The 25,503-nt window shown below is 46.4% G+C and overlaps 1 long non-coding RNA gene and 3 other non-coding genes across 4 annotated transcripts; 2 read left to right on the top strand and 2 right to left on the bottom strand.

Annotated features, from left to right (window-relative positions):
• Positions 1 to 5,379: 5,379 nt before the first annotated feature.
• Positions 5,380 to 24,022, top strand: LOC122481080. The gene is made up of 3 exons (XR_006296747.1): positions 5,380 to 5,391; positions 7,307 to 7,308; positions 23,340 to 24,022. It is a non-coding gene; the product is annotated as an uncharacterized LOC122481080 (long non-coding RNA).
• On the bottom strand, positions 10,679 to 10,750 carry TRNAE-UUC. Its single transcript has one exon. It is a non-coding gene; the product is annotated as a tRNA-Glu (tRNA).
• TRNAV-CAC lies at positions 16,074 to 16,146 on the top strand. Its single transcript has one exon. It is a non-coding gene; the product is annotated as a tRNA-Val (tRNA).
• Positions 23,319 to 23,482, bottom strand: LOC122482391. Its single transcript, XR_006297173.1, has one exon. It is a non-coding gene; the product is annotated as a U1 spliceosomal RNA (small nuclear RNA).
• Positions 24,023 to 25,503: the final 1,481 nt, after the last annotated feature.

Genomic DNA, 25,503 nt, shown 5'->3' with positions numbered 1-25,503 from the left:
CATATTTCATTCTTTCTCATTGCCACGTAGTACTCCATTGTGTATATAAACCACAATTTCTTTATCCATTCATCAGTTGATGGACATTTAGGCTCTTTCCATAATTTGGCTATTGTTGAGAGTGCTGCTATAAACATTGGGGTACAAGTGCCCCTACGCATCAGTACTCTTGTATCCCTTGGGTAAATTCCTAGCAGTGCTACGGCTGGGTCATAAGGTAGGTCTATTTTTAATTTTGGAGGGAACCTCTACACTGCTTTCCAGAGCGGCTGTATCAGTTTGCCTTCCCAACAGTGCAAGAGGGTTCCCGTTTCTCCACATCCCCTCCAGCATCTATAGTCTCCTGATTTGTTCATTTTGGCCACTCTGACTGGCATGAGGTGATACCTGAGTGTGGTTTTGATTTGTATTTCCCTGATGAGGAGCAACGTTGAGCATCTTTTCATATGCCTGTTGGCCATCTGGATGTCTTCTTTAGAGAAGTGTCTATTCATGTTTTCTGCCCATTTCTTCACTGGGTTATTTGGTTTTTTGGGTGTGCGGTTTGGTGAGCTCCTTATAGATTTTCGATACTAGCCCTTTGTCCAATATGTCATTTGCAAATATCTTTTCCCATTCCGTTGGTTGCCTTTTAGTTTTGTTGATTGTTTCCTTTGCTGTGCAGAAGCTTTTTATCTTCATAAGGTCCCAGTAGTTCATTTTTGCTTTTAAGTCCCTTGCCTTTGGGGATGTATCAAGTAAGAAATTACTATGGCTGAGGTCAGAGAGGTCTTTTCCTGCTTTCTCCTCTAAGGTTTTGATGGTTTCCTGTCTCACATTCAGGTCCTTTATCCATTTTGAGTTTATTTTTGTGAATGGTGTGAGAAAGTGGTCTAGTTTCAATCTTCTGCATGTTGCTGTCCAGTTCTCCCAGCACCATTTGTTAAAGAGACTGTCTTTTTTCCATTGGATGTTCTTTCCTGCTTTGTCAAAGATTAGTTGGCCTTACGTTTGTGGGTCTAGTTCTGGGGTTTCTATTCTATTCCATTGGTCTATGTGTCTGTTTTTGTGCCAATACCATGCTGTCTTGATGATTATAGCTTTGTAGTAGAGGCTAAAGTCTGGGATTGTGATGCCTCCTGCTTTGGTCTTCTTTTTCAAAATTACTTTGGCTATTCGAGGCCTTTGGTTCTATATGAATTTTAGGATTGTTTGTTCTAGCTTCGAGAAGAATGCAATTTTGATTGGGATTGCATTGAATTTGTAGATAGCTTTGGATAGTATTGACATTTTGACAATATTTATTCTTCCAATCCATGAGCACGGAATGTTTTTCCATTTCTTTATATCTTCTTCAATTTCCTTCATAAGCTTTCTATACTTTTCAGCATACAGATCTTTTACATCTTTGGTTAGATTTATTCCTAGGTATTTTATGCTTCTTGGTGCAATTGTGAATGGGATCAGTTTCTTTATTTGTCTTTCTGTTGCTTCATTATTAGTGTATAAGAATGCAAGTGATTTCTATACATTGATTTTGTACCCTGCAACTTTGCTAAATTCATGTTATCAGTTCTAGCAGACTTCTGGTGGAGTCTATCGGATTTTCGATGTATAATATCATGTCATCTGAAAAAAGTGAAAGCTTAACTTCATCTTTGCCAATTTTGATGCCTTTGATTTCCTTTTGTTGTCTGATTGCTGATGCTAGAACTTCCAACACTATGTTAAACACCAGCGGTGAGAGTGGGCATCCCTGTCGTGTTCCTGATCTCAGGGAAAAAGCTCTCAGTTTTTCCCCATTGAGGATGATGTTAGCTGTGGGCTTTTCATAAATGGCTTTTATGATGTTTAAGTATGTTCCTTCTATCCCTACTTTCTCGAGGGTTTTTATTAAGAAAGTTGCTGAATTTTGTCAAAGGCCTTTTCTGCATCGATTGACAGGATCATATGGTTCTTATCTTTTCTTTTATTAATGTGATGTATCACGTTGATTGATTTGCGAATGTTGAACCAGCCCTGCATCCCGGGAATGAATCCCACTTGATCATGGTGAATAATTCTTTTTATATGCTGTTGAATTCGATTTGCTAGTATCTTATTGAGAATTTTTGCATCTATATTCATCAGGGATATTGGCCTGTAGTTCTGTTTTTTTACTGGGTCTCTGTCTGGTTTAGGAATCAAAGTAATACTGGCTTCATAGAATGAGTCTGGAAGTTTTCCTTCCCTTTCTGTTTTTTGGAATAGCTTGAGAACGATAGTATTATCTCTGCTTTAAACGTCTAGTAGAACTCCCCTGGGAAGCCATCTGGTCCTGGACTCTTATTTGTTGGGAGATTTTTGATGACTGATTCAATTTCTTCACTGGTTATGGGTCTGTTCAAGCTTTCTATTTCCTCCTGATTGAGTTTTGGAAGTGTGTGGGTATTTAGGAATTTGTCCATTTCTTCCTGGTTTTCCAGTTTGTTGGCATATAATTTTTCATAGTATTCCCTGATAATTGCTTGTATTTCTGAGGGATTGGTTGTAATAATTCCATTTTCATTCATGATTTTATCTATTTGGGTCATCTCCCTTTTCTTTTTGAGAAGCCTGGCTAGAGGTTTGTCAATTTTGTTTATTTTTTCAAATAACCAACTCTTGGTTTCATTGATCTGCTCTACAGTTTTTTTAGATTCTATATTGTTTATTTATGCTCTGATCTTTATTATTTCTCTTCTTCTGCTGGGTTTAGGCTGTCTTTGCTGTTCTGCTTCTATTTCCTTTAGGTGTGCTATTAGATTTTGTATTTGGGATTTTTCTTGTTTCTTGAGATAGGCCTGGATTGCAATGTATTTTCCTCTCAGGACTGCCTTCGCTGCATCCCAAAGTGTTTGGATTGTTGTATTTTCATTTTCGTTTGTTTCCAGGTATTTTTTAATTTCTTCTCTACTTGCCTGGTTGGCCCATTCATTCTTTAGTAGGGTGTTCTTTAACCTCCATGCTTTTGGAGGTTTTCCAGACTTTTTTCTGTGGTTGATTTCAAGCTTCATAGCATTGTGGTCTGAAAGTATGCATGGTATGATCTCAATTCTTGTATACTTATGAAGGGCTGTTTTGTGACCCAGTATGTGATCTATCTTGGAGAATGTTCCATGTGTACTCGAGAAGAAAGTATATTCTGTTTCTTTGGGATGCAGAGTTCTAAATGTATCTGTCAAGTCCATCTGATCCAATGTATCATTCAGGGCCCTTGTTTCTTTATTGACCGTGTGTATAGATGATCTATCCATTGTTGTAAGTGGGGTATTAAAGTCCCCTGCAACTACTACATTCTTATCAATAAGGCTGCTTATGTTTGTGAATAATTGTTTTATATATTTGGGGGCTCCTGTATTCGGCGCATAGACATTTATAATTATTAGCTCTTCCTGATGGATAGACCCTGTGATTATTATATAATGCCCTTCTTCATCTCTTGTTACAGCCTTTAATTTAAAGTCTAGTTTGTCGGATATAAGTATGGCTACTCCAGCTTTCTTTTGACTTCCAGTGGCATGATAAATAGTTCTCCATCTCCTCACTCTCAATCTGAAGGTGTCTTCAGGTCTAAAATGAGTCTCTTGTAGACAGCAAATAGATGGGTCTTGGTTTTTTTTATCCATTCTGATACCCTATGTCTTTTGGTTGGTGCATTTAGTCCATTTACATTCAGTGTTATTATAGAAAGATATGGGTTTGGAGTCATTGTGATGTCCATAGGTTTCATGCTTGTAGCGATGTCTCTGGTACTTTGTCTCACAGGATCCCCGTTAGGATCTCTTGTAGGGCTGGTTTAGTGGTGACGAATTCCAGTTTTTGTTTGGGAAGACCTTTATCTCTCCTTCTATTCTAAATGACAGATTTGCTGGATAAAGGATTCTCGGCTGCATATTTTTTCTCTTCATCACATTGAAGATTTCCTGCCATTCCTTTCTGGCCTGTCAAGTTTCAGTACAGAGATCCGTCACGAGTCTTATCAGTCTCCCTTTATATGTTAGAGCACATTTAATCCCTAGCTGCTTTCAGAATTTTCTCTTTATCCTGTATTTTACCAGTTTCACTATGATATGTTGTGCAGACGATTGATTCAAGTTACCTCTGAAGGGAGTTCTCTGTGCCTCTTGGATTTCAATGCCTTTTTCCTTCCCCAGATCCGGGAAGTTCTCAGCTATTATTTCTTCAAGTACCCCTTCAGCACCTTTCCCTCTCTCTTCCTCCTCTGGAATACCAACTATACGTAGATTATTTCTCTTTAGTGCATCACTTAGTTCTCTAATTTTCCCCTCATACTCCTGGATTTTTTTATCTCTCTTTTTCTCAGTTTCTTCTTTTTCCATAATTTTATCTTCTAGTTCACCTATTCTCTCCTCTGCCTCTTCAATGTGAGACGTAGTTGTCTCCATTTTATTTTGCAGCTCATTGATAGCATTTTTTAGCTCCTCCTGGCTGTTCCTTAGTCCCCTGATCTCTGTAGCAATAGATTCTCTGCTGTCCTTTATACTGTTTTCAAGCCCAGCGACTAATTTTATGACTATTATCCTAAATTCACTTTCTGTTATATTGTTTAAATCATTTTTGATCAGTTCGTTAGCTGTCGCTATTTCCTGGAGATTCTTTTGAGGGGAATTCTTCTGTTTCGTCATTTTGGATAGTCCCTGGAGTGGTGTGGGACTTCAGGGCACTTCCCCTGTGCTGTCTTGAATAACTTACGTTGGTGGGCGGGGCGGCAGTCAGACCTGATGTCTGCCCCCACCCCACCGCTGGGGCCACAGTCAGACTGGTGTATGCCTTTTCTTCCCCTCTCCTGGGGCGGGATTCACTGTGGGGTGGCATGGCCCGTCTGGGCTACTTGCACACTGCCAGGCTTGTGGTGCTGGGGATCTGGCGTATTAGCTGGGGTGGATCGGCAAGATGCACAGGCGTAGGAGGGGCAGGCTCAGCTCACTTTTCCTTCGGAGATCCGCTTTGGGAGGGGCCCTGCGGCACTGGGAGGGAGTCAGACCCACCTCTGGAGGGATGGATCCGCAGAAGCACGGCATTGGGTGTTTGTGTGGTGCAAGGAAGTTTCCTGACAGGAACTGGTTCCCTTTGGGATTTGGGCTGGGGGATGGGCGAGGGAGATGGCACTGGCGAGCGCCTTTGTTCCCCGACAAGCTGAGCTCTGTCATCAGGGGCTCAACAACTCTCCCTCCCACTGTCGTTGTCCTCCAGCCCTCCCACTCTCCGAGCAGAGCTGTTAACTTATAACCTTCCAGATGTTAAGTCCTGCTTGCTGTCAGAACACACTCCATCCAGCCCCTCCGCTTTTGCAGGCTGCCCCTCCGCCCCAGCTCCCTCCCACCAGTCCGTGTAGTGTGCACCGCCTCTCCGCCCCTCCTACCCTCTTCCGTGGGCCTCTCGTCCTCGCTTGGCTCCAGAGAATCCGTTCTGCTAGTCTTCTGGTGGTTTTCTGGGTTATTTAGGCAGGTGTTGGTGGAATCTAAGTGATCAGCAGGACACAGTGAGCCCAGCGTCCTCCTATGCTGCCATCTTCCTCTCTCAAGATTTGTGCTTTTTTGGCTGACACTCGGTACCCCAGTTTTTGTAGAAGATTTAAGAGTCCCTTGGTGGTGCTCAGGCATTCTGAACGAGAGGGGGGGCCGTCAGCAAGATATCATCAACATACTGCAACAGAGTTACCTGCAGTTTGGAGATTCGAAATGGTTCTAAATTCTGGTGCAAGGCTTCATTAAAAAGAGTAGGAGAATTTTTGAATCCCTAGGGGAGTCGCGTCCAGGTGAGCTGTCTGGCTTTTCCCTCTTCAGGATCCGTCCATTCAAATGCAAACAGTGGCTGGCTTTGTGGGGTCAGTGGGATGGCAAAGAAGGCATCTTTTAAGTCCAGAACTGTATAATACACCTGAGAAGGGGGAAGCAAACTAAGGAGAATATAAGGGTTGGGTACAGTGGGATGAATGTCCATTACCCTGGCGTTTACTGCTCTCAGGTCCTGAACTGGCCGGAAATCGGATGAGTTAGGCTTCCGGACAGGAAGAATCGGAGTGTTCCACGGCGATTTGCATGGGATCAAAATGCCCGAGTCGCACAAACTCTTGATGTGAACGGCGATTCCCCCGCCTAGCCTCCCGGGACATAGGATATTGTTTCAGTCTTACTGGAAGTACGGACGCCTTAATTTCCACTATTATCGGAGCTTGATGAATCACCAGCCCAGGTGGATTGGTCTCAGCCCATACCTGGGGGAAGTCTGCCTGGAGGCTTTTAAGGAGGGGATCGACTGTATGGACACTTTCATTGGGCACTGGAGTGAGCAGGCCCTCTTCCCCAAGTGGCACAGTCACCATGACTGTTGTTGGGCCATCCTGGCCGACTTTAACATGTATACCCCCTTTAGTGAATCTCAAAGAAGCCGTTAGTTTATGCAGTAGGTCCCTACCTAGTAATCCAGGGTAGGGGCATTCAGGCATGATTAAGAAAGAATGCTTAACAGTCTTACAGCCCATAATGGACCACTTTTTGTTCAGTGGTCCATTTACAAGTTGGAGACCCAGTCGCTCCCTGTACCAAGGTTGCTCCTCACCAGGTGGGGCCAGGATCTTGTTTTAGAACGGAAAAGGTTGCTCCAGTATCTGCCAAGAAAGTCTTAGGCTGGCCCCCTATATTAACAGTAACCAACGGCTCAGAAGGGACCACCGAGCTGCGGCCCTGTCAGTGGGAATCAACTTCCATGATAGATGCCTGGGGTGACTGAGTTTTGCACTGGGCTAAGTTGGGCAATCTTTTTTCCAATGTCCCTCTTGCTTGCAATACACACATTGGTTTTTTTCCTCGTGGTGCTCTAACCTTTTGTCTTTTTTTTCTTGTCCAGACCGAAATTCTCCAGTCGCTTTGGGTCCCCTTCCCTTGCAGGCATCCAGGACAGCTGCTACCACCCTCGTCATCTTTTTTGTTTGTCTTTCTTTCTGAGAGTCCCTGTTGATAAAGACTTTTGGGGCAATTTCAACTAGTTTAGATAAATTTTTTCCTTCAACCCCATCTAATCTTTTGTAATTTCTTTCGAATGTCTGAGGCTGCCTATGAGACAAAGGCCAGGTTTAATGCCCGTCTAGTTTTAGGTGCCTCAGGGTCTACAGGGGTAAAGGTACGGTACGCCTCCATGAGCCTCTCTAAGAAGGCTGAGGGGCTCTCCTCAATTCCTTGAACTACTTTAGTTACCTTAGACATGTTTGTGGCCTGGTGGGAGGCCGCTTGGAGACCTCCCGGTAGAGTCTGGCGAAATAGGGTCAATGATCGCCTACCGTGAGGAGTGTTTGGGTCCCAATCTTCAGGGCGTGAGGAAGGAAAGACTTCCTTGAGTAAGGCGGGATCCTCAGTGGGTTGCCTGTTTGGCCCCATCACCAGTTTCCGGGCCTCGTGACGGATCTTATCCCATTCCTCAGTAGTGAAGAGAACCTGCAAGAGCTGCTGGCAGTCATCCCAAGTTGGCTGATGGGTCACAAATATAGTTTCAAGGAGAGAAGTTAATGCTTGGGGTTCTTCTGAGAACGGGGGCTTTTGAAGCTTCCAATTATAAAGGTCACTAGTGGAAAAGGGTACATAAGTCATAAAGGGTCGGACATCACCCTGCAGGGGTGGCCCTGGGCCGAAGGGGTAGGGCAGCGGGAGGGGGATGGAAGGAGGTTCCTGACCCGGTGTGAGACGGGCTCAGGGGAGTATCTCAACTTAGGCTTGCCTCCTGGTCTGAAGCATCCTGACCCGTATTCTCCGGGCGAGAACTATAGGGCAGCAGGGGGTAAGTTTCTTCTTCCTCCTCCAGTGCAGACTGTAGAGGGGACAGCCGCTTAGTCCCATCAAGACTCGGACTTTGAGCTTCAAGTGGATGGCCAGTGAGCGGCAAAGCCTGTACCTTAGGGAGGCGAGAGGGAAGGAATGGTTTTAGCCAATCTGGAGGGTTTTCGATGAGGGTTCTCCATGCCTCAATATATGGGACTTGGTCTTCGTGCCTGGAATAGACAATAGCATGAACCTTATATATCAAAGTCAGGTCAAAGGACCTCTGCGGAGGCCATTCGACCTGAAAGCTGGTCCATTCTACCTCACAGAGAATTCAAAGGACCAGCTTCTTGGCGTGGAAGCTGAAAACGGAGGCAGCTCTCCTATAGTCCTGGAAATGGGTTAGTATGAGACTCAGAGGGGTGGGGGTACTCTGATTTTGACCCATGACAAAGATAGGCAAAACTGACAAGGACGCACAGTCAACAGGAAGAAAACAATTAAGACACAAAGAGAACACAAGTTCGAGATCTCTAGGCCAGTAGGCCATGGCAGCCACCTGAAAATATGATCGTTTTTGACAAAAAAAAAATCAACCCAAATGGGGTCCACCGGCATCCTGGTAGGAGCCCTGACTCTGCGTCTATAGCTGGTCCGGCAGACCCTCTTGAGTCATTCAAATGGCACACCCCAAGAATTCCTTACCTCTCCCAATCCCAAGCCTCCTCCCAGGGGTCAGCGGAGCAATCCGAGGAAAGGGCCCTGTTTCAGACCTTTAACTTTCCTGGCCAATGCACCAAATGTTGCATCCACACGACTCTTGGAACAGAATGCTATGGGCACCAGGGACAGTCACAGCAAAGTTTATTGCAACGAGAGGCAAGGCCAACCGATCGGGACCAACAGTCTTGATCAGAGTGCGGTCCCGAACAGCCAGCGTATAGTTTTTATAGCCCCAACCACATTGTCTTAGCATATGGGAACAACATAAAGGAACAAGTTCTAGGATGTGGGTGTTTATTCTAGACATTCTGTCATTAAGGCGTAACCGGTTGACCTTCTCGACCCTGCATCTGGCGCCACTTCTTCCCGTATCTCTTAATCCCTGGAGCAATCAAGTGTTACAGAAGCAGAAAAAAGTGGTTAAGCTACAGTCGAACCCTAAACTACAATTTAACCCTTACAACGTGGGGCTTGAACTCACACACCACAGACCACGAGATCATGCCCTGAGCCAAAGTCTGACCCTTAACTAAGCCACCCCGGTGCCTCCTAAAATCACCTCTTTGTTGGGGCGCCTGGGTGGTGCAGTCGGTTAAGCGTCCGACTTCAGCCAGGTCACGATCTTGCGGTCCGTGAGTTCGAGCCCCGCGTCAGGCTCTGGGCTGATGGCTCGGAGCCTGGAGCCTGTTTCCGATTCTGTGTCTCCCTCTCTCTCTGCCCCTCCCCCGTTCATGCTCTGTCTCTCTCTGTCCCAAAAAAAAAAAAAAAAAAAAAAAAAAAGTTGGAAAAGGAAAAAAAAAAATCACCTCTTTGCACCAAAGAGGTTCTCAAGAATCCGACCACCATTCCAAAACCTCACCAGGATTTCTGTTTCTCTCTCTTGAGATTCATTAAATTTTTGTCATTCCATTATGCAGTTAAATCCATCCAGTGATTGTTTTTTGAGAACTTTTTCCAATTTCAGAGTTTACATTTGGTCCTTCATTTACTATTTCTATTTCCTGGTAATATTTTCTAACTTTTTATTTATTAAGATTATATTTTCCTTTACAATCTTGAGATAGTTATTTATAATTGTGACTTACTATTTCTTGCCTCCTGTTTTCAACATTTGGGTGATCTCTAGGTCAGTCTCCTATGATTGTCTTTTCTTGAGTATGGGTAGAGTAGTAACAGTGTCATTCATTAGAGTATTTGGGGTTGTATTGTGGATATCATGAATGGTACACTAGAGATTCTAGATTGTTACGTATTAGAAAAGCACTGGATTTATATAAAAGCAGGCCTGGTTCATATCAAACTGTAGATTCTCTCCCTTGCAATGGATGACAGATGAAATTTCAGTCGTCACTTTAGCTTTAGTTGAACTACTTGGAGTCTGCCTGACATACATTATGCAGGAGTCAGCCAGAAACGTGGGCAGAATTTTTTACACACAACTTAGAACTTCTCTTCAGTGGCTTCCCCTTCCCCCCCCCCCCCCCCCCCCCCCCCCCACCCTGGGATTCCACCCCACCTCTTGATTTTTCAAGTGCTATGCTTACCCAAACATTGTCCTCTGCTCCTTTAATCCAGTAAGACAGTTTGGTTTTGTGCTGGAATTTAGCTGATCCAAGTAGGGCAGACCAAGGTGTGCTCTTGGCCAAAACTTTGCAAAATGGAAAAGTCACCATGTACAGTTCTTTGTGTCTACCCGCTTTTGTTCAGTCTCCCCAGCACCTTCAGATAATCTTTTAGAAACATACTTTGTCCCCAGTTTACAGATACTATCTGCAAGAGTTACTCTGAAAAAAGTAAGCAGCCATTACCAGAAGCTTAACTCATTCTGTCAGAAATGGCAGCTTAGCATATTGGGTTTGAATCTCTGCATGGCTGTCTAAGCTTGGGCAAGCTGCTTAAATGACCTCTAAAGTCACTCCTGCCCCAAGTGTGCAAAGGAGATATGACAAAAACCAGGGTGTATAGAGGAAGATAAATTAGGGGGCACATGTAAGAGGAGCTGAGTGGGTACAGTCACACCTTTGGGAAGGGACCAGAGTAGACCACCACGATTTTTCTTCCTTCATCATTCAATTTCAGAGACACCAGATCCTTCTGGCATTTCAGCTTTGTGGTAAGCCACCACACACCTTTGCACCCAAAGAATGGTCTTGTGTGTGGAGGCTTTTGATGAAAACACATTCCCTGACCGGGAATCGAACCCGGACCGTGGTGGTGAAAGCGCCAAATCCTAACCACTAGACCACCAGGGAATTGGTTGCTGACCTCTTTTTCCTGCCCTCTGATGATAGCTCTATTGGAATGCTACTCTACTTGTTTTCAGTCTCCCTATCCTTCCTTCCTTCCAGGGATGGACCTTTTAGGTCCTACCCTCCAAATTTTCCTAAAAGGCAAGCCCACAGGCTACGCATGGGGTGCCCTGTCCCCCAAGTAATGGCCGCCTAGGCAGCCAGGTGACCAAGTCACAGGGAATTTGTGCCTCTAAGACTACAAGTTCAGAACTGACCTGGAGATGCGCCTTTTCCTAGAGACATTCGTGAGAGATCAGATTGCTGTGAGGGGGCTGCATGGGAGGCTCCCAAGGTGAGGAGGGGCTAAGCACTGAGACCTGGGATCAATGACAACAGGATGGTGAGGTTTTAGGGTGTTGGGGGGGTCCAGAGCTGAAGACCAAAAAAGAATTCTTGAAGACGTCTTTGGTGCAAAAAGTGATTTTATTAAAGCATGGGACAACCCGTGGGCAGAAAGAGCTGTGCTGCGTTGATTGGTTTTATACTATGAGAATGATTGGTTTTATACTATGGAGTTAGGGAAGGTAGAGTCAAAAGGGAGGCCTCCAGAGGGATTTTGCTGTGTGATAAAGAGGACTCCGGAGATACCTGATACCCGAGGCCTTGCTATTGTCCAGCTAAGGTGGTTTTTCCCTCTAGCAAAGTATTAGCATTAAGACAGTGGGGAGTTCCTGGGAAACATTTTACTCTGCTGGCCTCAAGTATCAGTCAATGGGCTGCAGGTTATAAGGAGACTTAGTTTCCTGCCATTTCCTTCTGCCTTTGTTCCCCATATCACTGTGGAGAGGCGATGTTGGGGCTCCAGGAAACCGAGTCTCTAGGTTTCTAGACATTAGGCTATTGATAAGACCGCCTTTTTCTTGTAATTTACTGAGATATTTGTAAATGGATGGAGACCCAAGTCCTGTATGACTGTGATCTCTATCAGCTGGCCATTTGTTTTCTTTCCTTTCCTTTGTCCTGGGGCAGCCAGGAGTGCCTGAGGAATGTCACACACATCCCATGGGATGTGCTAGCGTGCTAGCTTATATTTTGCCCTCAGACTGCCTGAGGCTCCCTTGTCAGAGATCTCTTTTAAGCAAGGCCCTGATCAGAACTCGGATTGTCACCCCCCTCCCCCCAAAACATTTTGAGACTTACATTGTTTCCATCTCAGTTGGAATCCTTTGTTTCCAGGCTTCCAATGCTCAGAACAAAAAACCTTAAGAGAGTTCTTTTTGACTCCAACGTAGTGCTCAACCCCCACATCTAGTTAGTCAGGAATTTGTGTTTTCCACATCTAATTAATTAGTCAGGAATTAATTCATCAAGTATGGATGTTGATCTACACGTTCCTCCTCTTTCTTGATTTCTGAATAGGTCAAACAATGCTCTTGATAAAAGTGGGGAGATCGATTTAAACAAGCGATCCTTGGCTCACTCAAGGTCTTAGGTTCCAGACAGTCTCAGGATGGTTGGGTGATGTGATCTGATGCTTGGGTCGAGAGCGAACAGTCAAGAAAGAATTCTTCAGACATTGTCAGTGCAAAAAGGTGGTTTTATTAAAACATGGGGACAGGACCTATGGGCAGAAAGAGCTGCATTGAGATTGTGAGGAGTGACTGATTATATAGAGTTTTCTATCCTATGGAGATGAAGGTGATATTAGAGCTCCAGGAAATTGAGTGTATAAGGTTCCTGGAGGTCTGGCGATTATTAACGTTGTGCTTTTCTTGTAAACCATTAAGATGATGGGAAAAAAAAAACCCTGACCTTGACAGGGAAAAATTATGTTATAAGACGGCCAACTGTAAAGGGCAAATGTAGCTAGCCTCCTGTAGCCCAAGAGTAAACTCTGACCTATGTAAGCTTAGAAGGACCCCAGCGTATGAGATGCTGAACCAGTGTTTGTTTTGGGCTTTCATAGAAGTGCTGCTCCTGTTCCCTAAATATTAGTTCTGCTTAAAACCACATTTGCTAAGTTAATGGGAGATAAAACTCCCTCTTAACTGCTTGTTTGAGCTTCTGTAAACCTGCTTGGCGTAACCACCCTTCCCCATTCTCGGGCACCGCATTCTGTTCGAACTAGATAGAAAACTAATATTATAAACAATATGATTCAGCATTCAACTAGCTAGAGTCAACAAGTTATATTGTAAGGGTTAAATTGTAGTGTAGGGCTAATGCTTAGCTTGAAAAATAACAGCTTTGTGTTGACACTGAAGGTTAAGAGATAACAGCCTTGCTTTGCTCTGGTAAACTACGCCTCATACCCTTGTAAATTAGGCTTCACCAGTTAAGGAAACAAAAGTTCAAAGAAAAGAGCATCAGAGGCAGGGTCAAGGAGATCCACTGGTTGCAACTTAGAGGCAGAAAGTCTAAAGTAAACACCTCATTAGGCAACTGTTTCTAACTCATCTGGAACCTGTTTCTTTGTTCTGTTCCCAGGTGATGATAAAACGATGTGATCGGTTATAAAAACTCTGTACCCCGGCTGTTCGGGGCAGCACTCTTATCAAGAGTGTTGGTCCTGATCGGTCGGCCTTGCCTCTCATTGTAATAAACTTTGTTGTGACTGTCACTGGTGCCCGTAGCATTCTGTTTCAGGAGTCGTGTGGATGCAATATTTTAAAATTCTTCAGGACTGTGTGATTGGTGTCCGCCTTATATTTTAAAGACCTACAACATTGTGTGATTGGTGCCCGCCCTTTCAAACTGCCACCCTTTGCAACCCGACTGGTCAATACAGCCTTTATAAGACATTCCCAAAGCTTGTTTGGGGCCAGACTTTTGGGACCTGTTGTATTTCCCTGTCTGGCCCGGCCACAATAAACTTGTTTTGATCCTGTTTTCGCTGTCCAGAGTTCATAAGCGATCGCGACCTACAACACTGACAGGACTGATAGGGAATTCCAGTCCCTGCCCCGAAGACTCTCCTTCCGGGATCTTCTTCCTGCCCCACTTGCCGCATGCCAAATTGCCACCAACGCGGAAGTAGCAGGCTATAGATTGCCCCCATGCTTATGCTCGGGGCTCAGATCTTTGGAGAGACCGTCTCCCCTGAGCCCACTGATGTAAATAAATCTCCAATCCTCCAAGATCTCCTGGCTCTGTAACAAAGACAGTGACACACTGATGGAGTTTCATATCCTGCATGACTGCGATCTTTTGATCTTTAGGGGTTGACCATTGTCTTTTCTTTGTTCCTGGGCAGATATTAGTGCTTGAGGAATGGGGGTGGGGTATGTAGGGTGTCACTTTGCCTTTCCCCTCAGCTTGCCTTTTGTTATCTCATCGGTGGAGGTGATGAGATTTTGGGTGATAGTGGGATTCGTGGGGTCCGGAGCTGATGGCCAAGAAAGAATTCTTGAAGCCGTCTTTGATGCAACAAGGTGAATTTATTGAAGCACGGGGACAACAGCCATGGGCAGAAAGAGCTGCCCAGGGACCATGAGGCCAAGAGGAGAGACTGGTTATATACTATGGGGTTGGAGGAGGTAAAGTCCAGGGGAAGTTTCCAGTGAGATTTTCATAAGCTAAAGACTCACAGGATAGTGGAGGCCTGGCTATTGTCAAGCTAGGGTTGTTTTCCCTCTAGCAAAGTATTAGCATTAAGACAGCAGGGGGTTCCTAGAGAAACTTACTCTGTTGGCCTCAAGTATTTGTCAATGGGCTGCAGGGTTTAAGGAAACAGTTCTATCTGCCATTTCCTTCTGCCTTTGTTTCCCCCCATCTCTATGCAGCGGTGATGGAGACCTAGGTCCTGCCGGACTATGATCTCTATCAGTTAACCATTGGATTTCCCCCTTTCCTTTGTTCTTGGGCAGCCAGGAGTGCCCAAGAGTATCACACATGTCCTACATGGGGGGAAGGAGGAGGAGATGTTTTCAGGCTGTCAGTTTGCCTTTTGCTCCCTCATCAGGGGTGGCTTGTCTTTGGCTCTGCCCCCAACTTCACCCTCTTACTGGCCTGTGTCCTGTGTGCACCTCCTCTCCTGTAGCAGAGTCAGGAGCCCCACACGTTCCTGTTCAACCTGCAGGGAAGCGAGAGGTTCCTTGGCGGAGTTTGGAAGGACCCGGAGAGGTGCGAGTGTGCATGGAGTGGGCTTGTGGTTTCCTCACTGACTGCAGCCATTCACACTCCTGTAGAGGAAATGGCACCCGCTCCCTCTCTTCTGTCTTGATGGGGCCCCCCAATCCCACAAAACAGAAAAATGATGAATCTTCTCTAACTGGGCGGAGAAAGAGGAAGATAGATCAAGGAGGGAAAGAAAGGGAATAATGGCATTAAATTTCCTGATCTAAAGCTACCATAAATTCTGCCTCCTCTAGGAGCTGGCCATCCAGTCACTGATGAGAATGATATGGTCCATTCCTGTTCTGGTCTCCAGTTTGGGCCAAAGTTGAAAAAGGCCAACCACCTCGGTGGGGTGTCTAATAAAGCCATTAGATCAAATTACTCAGTAGAATTTTTGTTCTTTAACAGAAGCAAACCTGAAAACGTTTCAGACATTACTTTTCTCCGAAAACTATCCCTGCCTCTGCTGAAATTCACACTGTAAGACCTGGTCAGTACGAAACTAAAGACGCAAAAAAAAAAAAAAAAAAAGGTTGGGGTGTTGCAAAAGTTGAAATAAAACTAGCCCTAAAAAAGAATCTAAGACCTATGAGGAGAAATCCTGTGATCACAAAATATGCACGGAGCGTCCCTGGGTCCTCCACCTTCTGGCAAATCCTGAAACTCTTGTGGTTTATATTTGGCCTGGTCGCCTAAGTGTATTTACTACAGGCCAGAAAACATGATTTGGTCTATATTGGATATTTGACATTTTCAAACAGACAAATGCCCTAAGATGTCAACCTATGTTACCGAACCTGCTAAAAGACGAAAGTGTGATTTAAATATTGAACTAAATGAGCCGGGTAGAATAAGCGACGGCGGCAGGAATCGGAAGGACCCCACTGCCAGGAGGGTCCCCGCGCGTCGCAGAGCCAAAGTGTTGGCGGAGGAAGAGCGCGCACCCGACTTCTGCCCTGGGGCCCCTCGTACTGCAGGAGGACACTGCGTTCGTTGCGGTTCCCAAGGCCAGGCTGCTGAGGGCGCCAGGGTCCCGTCCTGGGGGGAGGCGGGAGTGGGGAGGCACGGGGTCCTTTGCCAGGGCCGCTTGCGGGGCGCGGGCTCCTCGCTCGCAGGGTCGTGGCTGTTTCCAGGGCCTTGGCCGGTTCAAGCGAAGTCGGCGAGCCCGATAGTTGGGGCCGAAATGCCGCTTTTGGGGGTTAGAGCCGGAGACCAGGCCGCCTGCCTCGTTTCCGTAGTGTAGTGGTTATCACGTTCGCCTCACACGCAAAAGGTCCCCGGTTCGAAACCGGGCGGAAACAGCTTCCTTTTACCACTACCCCCCCCCCAACCCCCCCATCAATTGTCCTTTAAAACGCAAAAAGAACGAGGGCCGGAGTCCCACCGCCACCTGAAAGCCTTCTCAGCACTCGACCACCAGGCCTGGCCGCTGTGTGTCTGCTCCCAGTCACCTTGGAGAGCGGGCCACACCCACTTAGTCACTCCAACAAGGGCACGCAGGACGAGGCCCACTTCAGGTTACTTCTACTTCCACGCATCCGCTGGCCTGCTCATCTGGCGCCTCCGTCTGCCCCACGGGCTCACAGCGACCGTGGCTCTGAAAAGCAGCACGTTCTTCCCTGGGCGGCACGCTTGCGCAACAGGTGTATTTATTTGCCTGACAGAACGCAAAGAACACAAACCAGCTGCACCTGGGACCCGAGCCAAAGACGCGTAGGTGAGGAGTTTCAGGCTCCACCTAATGAGCCCATGGGGACACCAAAGGAGCCCGTCCCCGTGCCCTCATCAGGACAGCTCTGGAGCTACTTCGGAAGTCGCCAAGTAGAGGGACTCCGCCCCCCCCCCCCCCCCCCCCCCCCGCTGAGAGTCCGCACCTTACCCATCAGCAAACGAGGCTCAGAAAGAGAGCACGGCCTTGGCTCTGCAACACACACGGCTCCAGCTGGACTAGAGTGTGGCACAGGCCAGTCACCTTGTGGTCAGGGCCCAAGGGGTCGCTGAGGCTGGAAGAGGTGGTGAGCAGCAGGGCAAGGGCTGGGAGCCTTGTGCGGCTGCGCCGCTGGGAATCGCCTCCGCTTGTGCTCTGTCCGCCTGGGAAATGTCACCTTGACTTTCAGGGTTTTCACCTGCAGGGGCCGAAGCAGGGATCCTGTGTGGGTGGATTCCCCCGGGATCGGATCGGTGGGATGGGATTTGGATTTTTCACCGCTACTGCTCAGGGTCGATTCCAATCCAGGAGACTTTGTGGCGCTGTCTCCATACTTAGGATTTGCCTTTTCATCCCCCAAAGTCTGGTGTGCACCCAGGGACGCTTGCAGAAGTGGCTGTGCACTGAGCCCCTAAAATACGGGAGGTCAGGAGTCCGGGTCCTTGTAATGGCCAGGCTGGGAGAGGAGAGCTGGGATGAGAAGCCAGGCCAGCGGCTCCCTTCCATTCACCTCAGAAACCCAAGGTCTCACTTCAAGCGTTTTCCTCTAAAGAGAACCTGGGACTTGACTTTGTCACTCCTTTCAAACAAACAAACTTTGAAACATACCAAAACACTTGCCAGAATGGTCACATCCTATATCCCTCACCCAGGTGCACCAGTTAACATTTCCCCACATTTGCTTTCCCATTCTCGCTCCACATTTACAGACAGGACTTGTGCAGTCATCTCCAGATGATTGTTTGGTCCGCGGTTGCTCCTTTGCCTTGGGCAGTGTCGCGCAGAACCAGCCTCTGCAGGACCTTTCCTCCAGGGCCAGGGGAGGGCTTTGTCCTCTGGAGGAGAGCCCTCCTGTTCCTTCAGGAAGCAGACACCTGTTCCCTTCAGGCTGTAGAGAAGCTTCAGGCAGGCAGGCGGTTCTTCGGCTCTCCTGGAGAGGGCAGGCCAGGCGTGCCCTGTGCTTGTAGGAACACGTCCAGGTTGTCGTGCCCCCAGCACCGGCTGCCCTCCGGACTCCTCCTGGTGGCTTTGGTGGGCAGTGGATCTAGGGTGAGCCTGAGCTCTAGAACCCGCCACCCGGGGAGAGACCCTTCAGGGAAGTGCAGCTGCTGCCCCCTGGATCCTCCTGCCCTCCAGGCTCTCCTGCCCTGCAGGGATCTTCAAGGGTCCTGGCCCAACAGAAGGTGGGAGGATGAGGGGGAGCGGGTGGGAAAATCTTCAAGGGGAAGGGGAAGTTTTCAAGAGCTTTCCAGGATTGTCTGCCTTGGCACTGTCAGGTAGGTGGCTGCCCTGTGATAATGGTGCTTGGTCTCATCTCGTCCTGTCCTTGAGCTTGTCCTGGCTCCACTCTGAGTCCAAGCAGACACAGGCAACCTGATTTGTGGTGTGTCTTCAGTTGAGCCCCTTCCCCAAGTGGGGTAGTGACTGAGCTTCTATTTCCAGGACCCAAGGGGGGCGTGCAAGGACGCTATTGATGGGGTTTTGTCCCCCTCACCCTTTTCTTTCTCTGCCTCCGCCCTTCCTTCCTTCTCTTTCTTTTCTTTCTTTTTTTTTAAACATCAAGAGTCCCGTGCTCTACGGATTGAGCCAGCCAGGCACCCCTCCTACTTCCTTTCTTGCTGAATCTGTAACCCGGGAAAACAGACAAACAAAAAGCCCTGTTTAGATGTAGATAAATTGCTCTCCGTGCACTCAGGTACAAGGGGAAAACATCAAGTGGATAGCAAGGATGAATCTCGAATACGTTTAAACACTTTAAAGGATTTTAATAATTTACATATAATGGCATAGAACATGTTTCTATCATGTCATATTTCTAAAGAGGACTTTTTGTGTGCATCCGACTGGTTTAATAGTTGTGGCCTAAAAACTGTTTTATGTTGTCTTCCAGGTTTTCTAATAATATAGAAAATATTGGTAGATATATTCTAGTTTATACAGGTCTTGGATTTATTTTCTCTTCAAATTCCTGGTGACACTTAGCCACCTAAATTTCCTATATTGGTTTTACTGGCCCAATAAGCGCACTTCAATTCCAATAGTATTTAAGGAGTTTATACAATATGAAATTATGTGTTTCAGTACATTAAAGAGATCCTATAAGATTTGTAAATGGAGAGTAAGTCTTAGAAGTCTGGAACTCATAGTGACTTAATTATTCTTACAATATTTTGGGGTAGGGGCGCCTGGGTGGCGCAGTCGGTTAAGCATCCGACTTCAGCCAGGTCACGATCTCGCAGTCCGTGAGTTCGAGCCCCACGTCAGGCTCTGGGCTGATGGCTCAGAGACTGGAGCCTGTTTCCGATTCTGTGTCTCCCTCTCTCTCTGCCCCTCCCCCGTTTATGCTCTGTCTCAAAAATAAATAAACGTTGAAAAAAAATTAAAAAACAAAACAAAACAATATTTTGGGGTAAAAGTTTTTAGGTATTTTATATTTTTATATTCCACATGCATTTCTCCATTATGTGTCGAGTCAATTTGCAATTTTAAGACCTACTGTTATCTTTACTTTCTTCCAATGATATTAAATTGAGTTAATTAATGTATCATTTTAGCCTAGAGCATTTCTAATTAAGAGCAAAAGAAAAAAACACTTTTTTAAAATAAAATTCCTTTAATATTTATTCATTTTTGAGAGAGAGACACAGTGCTTGTAGGTGAGGGGCAGAGAGAAAGGGAGACACAGATCTGGAGCAGGCTCCTGGCTCTGAGCTGTCATCACAGAGCCTGACGCTGGGCTCACTCAGAACCGCAAGATCATGACCCGAATGAAGACAGACACTTAACTGACTGAGCCACCCAGGCACCCCAAGAACAAAACACTTTTAATATAATGCTGCTGCACAGCTGCACATACTTAGACATCATATAGCGTAGCCGTGGGCAAGAGGTTAGGAGGAGGTGTGGGGATCTTGAGGGGATATTGGTAGGCACAGTCAACCATTGAATCCTTTCAACAGGCCCACTTCATATCACTGTCCTCATTTTCCATGTAAGAAAACTGAGATCCGGAAAGATTAAGCAACCTGTCCAGTCACTCAGCCAGTGAGTGGGATTGGAAAGCAGGAATTTGGACTGAAGACATCCTGGCTCCAGAAGATAGGCTGAGAACCACAATGTTTATACTCCTCCTCCTTTTAAAAACCGCTAAAAATGCTGGACAAGAAATTTAAGTCTATATAAATTCTTTTGAAAAAACACCTAGGAGGAACCATGCAACACGCATCAAACTATCCGAACATCCTTATGACCCCACTGCCTCCCGCAAACCCTTCTTATGCCCACAAGTGCTCCCTCAAACTCTCCAACTTAAACACACTTCCTGCCAGAACCAGGTTTTCCCTCCCTCCCCTTTATGTTTTCCTCTCACCTACCCCACACCTCTTTCATATCTATTCTGTTCTTTCACTTCCAGGACACTCATTTTTTAAGTTTAAAACTATGAAAAATAGGGGCGCCTGGCTGGCTTAGTCCATAGAGCATGCGACTCTTGGTCTCAGGGTCTTGAGATCAAGCCCCACCTCGGGCATCAAACAAACAAACAAACAGAAGAAGATAAGCATTTATCCTTATGCCACCACCTGGAATTAACTACTTCTAACATCTTTACATGTTTTTCTTCAAATCTATTTTTAAGTTGTTCTACATTTTTTGCAAAAGCTATACATGGTAAAATTACACAAATGGTAAAATGCAAATGATGTACAAAATACGTATATGTAAAATTTTGAAACAGCTTAAAATAAAAAATAATTTTGTATGCATTAGGTAATTACTAATGGAGTCATATTTGATAAATCTATAGGGAGGATATATTTACAAATATTCTTGTGTAAAAAACTGAGCTCTTATACAGCCTATTTTTATTTGAAAGTATTGAGTTTAATAGGGCATGAATTTCACAGAAGAAAAAGATACAAAACAAATATGGAGGGATTGTTCACTACATGAGTGATAGTTTTCTAAGAGAACTTTCCAAGGCTAATACTAATTAATTGCACTTGAGACACTAAAATTGGAATGATTTGTTTTTAAAACCAAAAGTCTTAAGGTGTAATTTGTAAATAATACAATGGATCCATTTCAAGTTTGATGAGTTTTGACAAGTTGGATGCACCCAGGCAACCACTACCCTGTTCAAGAGCAAAGAACATTTCTATTGCTCCAAAATGTCTTCTTGTGCCCGTTTGCAGCCAATCCCCCACACCACCTCCTGTCCCAGGCAACCAATGATCTAGTTTTGTCACTATGGCTTAGCTTTGCCTGTTCTAGACACTGACATGGATGGAACCACAGAGTATGTGTGGGAGGCTGGGCCCCGGTGCCAGGCTGAGACCGGGTCGAGCAACGGTTCCCTGTTGACTCAGCCAACCCGGTGGTTCCCCCTCCCATTCCCCCACTTTCAAGGGCATACGAAAGCCTTGTCAAGGCTGAGAAAGTTAATTCCTGAAGCCTGTGGTCTGCGGGTGTTGGCAGTAATGTTACCTCCCCTTTTTCTACCCCGAGTCAAATAGAAACAAACATGGGAACTGTGTTTTGCTAGCAATCTATCAACAAGGTCTTGTGACCCGTTCAGAAAGTTCACAAGGTACACAGAACTAAATGTTTTGGCTGGCAGTGATCATGTGAAACCTGTTTATTCTTAGAATGACCTGATCCATAAGAGTCTTATAAAAGATTGTGTACAGCAACAATAAAGCCGTCACTTGGGCCATCAGCCCATGGGACCCTCCTGTTCCCAAACTGTCTTCTCTTCTCTCCTTTTTTCTTACATTCCCCTACCCTCAGGACCCTGATCTCGGTGTTTGTTGCGCCGGTCGCAACAAGTATGTATTCTTTTTATCACTCAGCATGCTGTTTTTGAGGTTCATCTTCTACTTTCAGTGTCCTCAATACTCGAGACGCATTCCAGTGTACTTTTTTAGTCTTCTTTGGACCTGCCCTTGTTTGTATACAACCCCTTCCCCAACTCTACTCCCTACCTCCAACTCAACTCCTGCTCCTAGTCTCTCCAGTGGTCTCAGCAGCTTCTGAATGCTGTTCCTGAGGTAGCCACCAGGGAGGCTTGATGGTTCTTCCCGCCATGGCCCTGCCGTTTGTTTTTGGTCAAGTAGTTTCTATTTGCCAGGACAACTGTGGATCAGAAGTGAGCAAGTTAAGAAGACATCCTGGGAATTGGCAAAATGTGCACGACCGTCAACACTGGACCTGGTTGGTTTTCTTATAAACCGGAGTTGGATATACCACCACAACTGCATTTTCAGACAGGGAACATCTAAAATTACTTGAGAGCTAAAAAAAAAAAAAAAAGTTACTTACAATTCTTGCTGCCCTCTTATTAAGGAAGCTTCCTAATTTGCCACACTACTGAAGAGTGTCAGGTGCAAACTGGAGGCTGAGAGAGAGCTCGTGTTTTCGTGTCTATAAAAGGTATCAAGAAAGAGCCTGAGAGAAGAGATGGAAGGAAGGGAAAACCAAAGCCAGGAATAGAAAAAGCTGCTTTGGGGTGGGAAGGATGAGTGGGTGGTGTCTTTGGAACTGGCTAGTAACGGCTTTAAGGCGTAAAAAAGCAAGACAGACACCAAACAGGCAAACTAACGCTTAAAAAATGAAGTCTTAGGCAAGGTTAGGTATTTAAAGAGTAGGACGCAGCAAGGCCGCCTAGTTGCAGCCTCTCACAAGAGGAGAAAGTGGTCACCTTTGACTCCCAAGACTCTCTAGTGTAGGTTTCTGGTTGGATCACAATGCTTCCGGCCAAGATTCAGGTCTGACTGCGGTTCAGATTTGCAGGGAATATAACACGTGTAAACTTCAGAGCTGCTTCCTCGCGTAGCCTAAACATGTTACGAACGGAAACGAATCTGGACCACGGTACAGGCAGTTTCTCCCTAGCTTTCAGAAGTGTGTGCACCATGGCCTTGGCCTACCCAGCACGAACCACCCACAAAGAGTTCCTTTAAGCCTGTACACTAAAGAAAGCACCTACGGGGGCGCCTGGGTGGCGCAGTCGGTTAAGCGTCCGACTTCAGCCAGGTCACGATCTCGCTGTCCGTGAGTTCGAGCCCCGCGTCGGGCTCTGGGCTGATGGCTCAGAGCCTGGAGCCTGTTTCCGATTCTGTGTCTCCCTCTCTCCCTCTGCCCCTCCCCCGTTCATGCACTGTCTCTCTCTGTCCCAAAAATAAATAAACGTTGAAAAAAAAAATTAAAAAAAAAAAAAAAGAAAGCACCTACGAAAAAACACACCCGTTCATGCAAACTGCATGCACTACGGTGCCCTCACACGTGTTATATAGTCATAACAACCACACCTTTGGCCTAAATATACACGCAGGAGCATAGAACTTCCAAGCCCCAAAACACCAATACAGAACCCACCAATACCGAAACCCACAAGATGAAACGAAGGCAAAACTCAGAAAGGTAAAAAGCTCTCAAAGGACCGGAACGATGCATAGAAACCGAATAAAACAAAACCTGGTTAGCTAAACCAAGACACCACCACGCAGAACAGCACGTTCTCTTTCTGTCTTTGCTACCACGAAAAACCAGGGGAAAGCGCGAACGCAGTCCCCCACTACCACAAATTATGCAGTCGAGTTTCCCACATTTGGGGAAATCGCAGGGGTCAGCACATCCCGAGTGCAATGGATAAGCCTCACCCTGGGAAAACCACCTGCCTGATCATGGTATCTCCCCTGCCAGGTAAGTATGACTTCCGCCCCCTCCGCCCCACTACACCCGCTCACGCCTGACACTCTCTACACACGGTCACTTCCGTCCACACAACCCCGAGCCTCCCTAAGACTTTGCCACACGCAGCACACGCACTTGCAACCAACAGTCCTGGAATGGCTCCCACAGCACGCGAGATCATACGCTATTTAAGCCGTAGTTACCCAAACAGCAGCCCCTGCGCTCCCCTATTTACATAGCACACGCCCCATCCGTGACGTCACGGGAACGCGCCTTCCCTCCAGCCCATGCCTCGCCCTTGCCCCCTCCTCAATATAGCCAGCCAACCCTCAGGAGGGTGAAATTGGCTTGTCCCTCTTTTCCTCCAAGTGCCCGCCTGCTGGGGCAGAGGGTGTGAGTTTTGAACCTCCAGCCGGCGGGGAACCTGTCTGGGAGGCTGCTGGCGCCTGTGTACCTTTCTTTAAATAAGGCCTTTTGCAGCGCCTGAGTGGCTCAGTCCCCTTAGGGTCTGACTCTTGGTTTGGGTTCTCTCGCTTCGTCTCTCTCTGCCCCTCCCCTACTCACAAGCGCACATGTGTGCGCGCGCGCGCTCTCTCGCGCGCGCTCTCTCTCTCTCTCTCTCTCTCTCTCTAAGTAAATAAACGTTAAAAAAAATTACCTTTCAATGTGTAGAGCGCAACATTTAGGACTACAAAGGAAAGGGTTCCTTTCAAGTTCGGTGAGTTACCTCTGCGATGCATTTCAAAAAATTTTTGAAGCTATCCGGTATCGAAAGAAACTGAATTTATGAAACTAGACACAACAGCCAGGTGACTGCAAACCAACCCTTCTGTTTTTACCCCTATTGGTGTTCCAGGCTGGAAACCCAGCTTCAAGGCTATGTGAACATTAAAAGTAGATTCTATTCTGTTGCTCAAATCACAGAACATTTACTGAAAAGTTCTCCTCTGGAAACGGTAAAGCAAGGGCTCTGTGGCCACTGAGGCCACTGAAGGACATGGCAACAGGGATTAGGTGACAGTGTCGCAACTGAATGTGAATCAAGTTTGACCCAGACCCCATTCCCTGAATCCTGGCAGCCAGACGCACTGTCCAGGTGCGAGTGAAGAAATACTTTCCGGAGAATCTGACCAGCCTTGTAACAGAAACACCATGTCCGACTCCATATTGCTTCTATTTCCCTTGCTGCTGCATCTCACAGCTTAGAATGATCTGCTTGCTTAGCTCTACACTGGGCATGTGACAGCTAAGATTTGCAAAATCTGCTTTGCACCTGAAATCTACCTCACCTGAGGAGACGAGGAAGTAGGTACAGAAAGGACTATGCTCTGTTTAAGATGTACAGGATCGACATGACCAGATTCCTGTACACAGAGATCAACTGACCAAGGACAAAAAACCTACACGGCCTCCCTCAGATGTCTGCAGATGTCAGCCACCTTTTGACTCCAGCCCCCTCCCACTTCCCCCTTTTGCCAACATAAAAGAAACTTGGATTTCATGCCAAGAGGAGATGGTTCTTTGGGAGAATAGTCCACCATTTCCTCGGTTTGCTGGATTTCTGAATAAAGTCGCTTTCTTTGTCCCCACGTCTTGCCTCTCCATTTGCCTGTCACACAGGGAGCAGGAGGAGCTTGGACTCGCTAACAGCCTGAGAGGAAAGACGTGGCATCAGCCTGTAAGGGATTGCCTGGAGAGATTTGGCTTTAGATACTGCAGTCGGGGAAACAAACTTCAGTATAAAACCGAGGGCAACTCCCAAAGACGGCAAGGAGAACTGTGGATTTACAGCCAAAGGAAAGAGTGAGGGAGTCAGTGACTGGAAAATTGCCACAAGGAACTTGTTTAGATATCAAGGATGGGGGGATTCTTGCTGGGACTGGGCTTGGAAGGCTGAGGACTAGGACTAACTGAGGGCCCCAGGAGCCTGACTTAAGTTAGTCAACAAGGGAGTCCTTGCCAACCCTGCAGTGACGCTCCTGTTAAAAAGCAAAAGCCAAGCAAGAAGAGCAAAGGCTTATTTATTCAGGGCTTGCGT

The sequence above is a fragment of the Prionailurus bengalensis genome, chromosome C1 (genome assembly GCF_016509475.1).
Source record: "Prionailurus bengalensis isolate Pbe53 chromosome C1, Fcat_Pben_1.1_paternal_pri, whole genome shotgun sequence".
NCBI classification, from domain to species: Eukaryota; Metazoa; Chordata; class Mammalia; order Carnivora; family Felidae; genus Prionailurus; species Prionailurus bengalensis.
The sequence above is the reverse complement of the archived record's forward strand: the minus strand, read 5'-3'. Positions and strand labels throughout refer to the sequence as shown.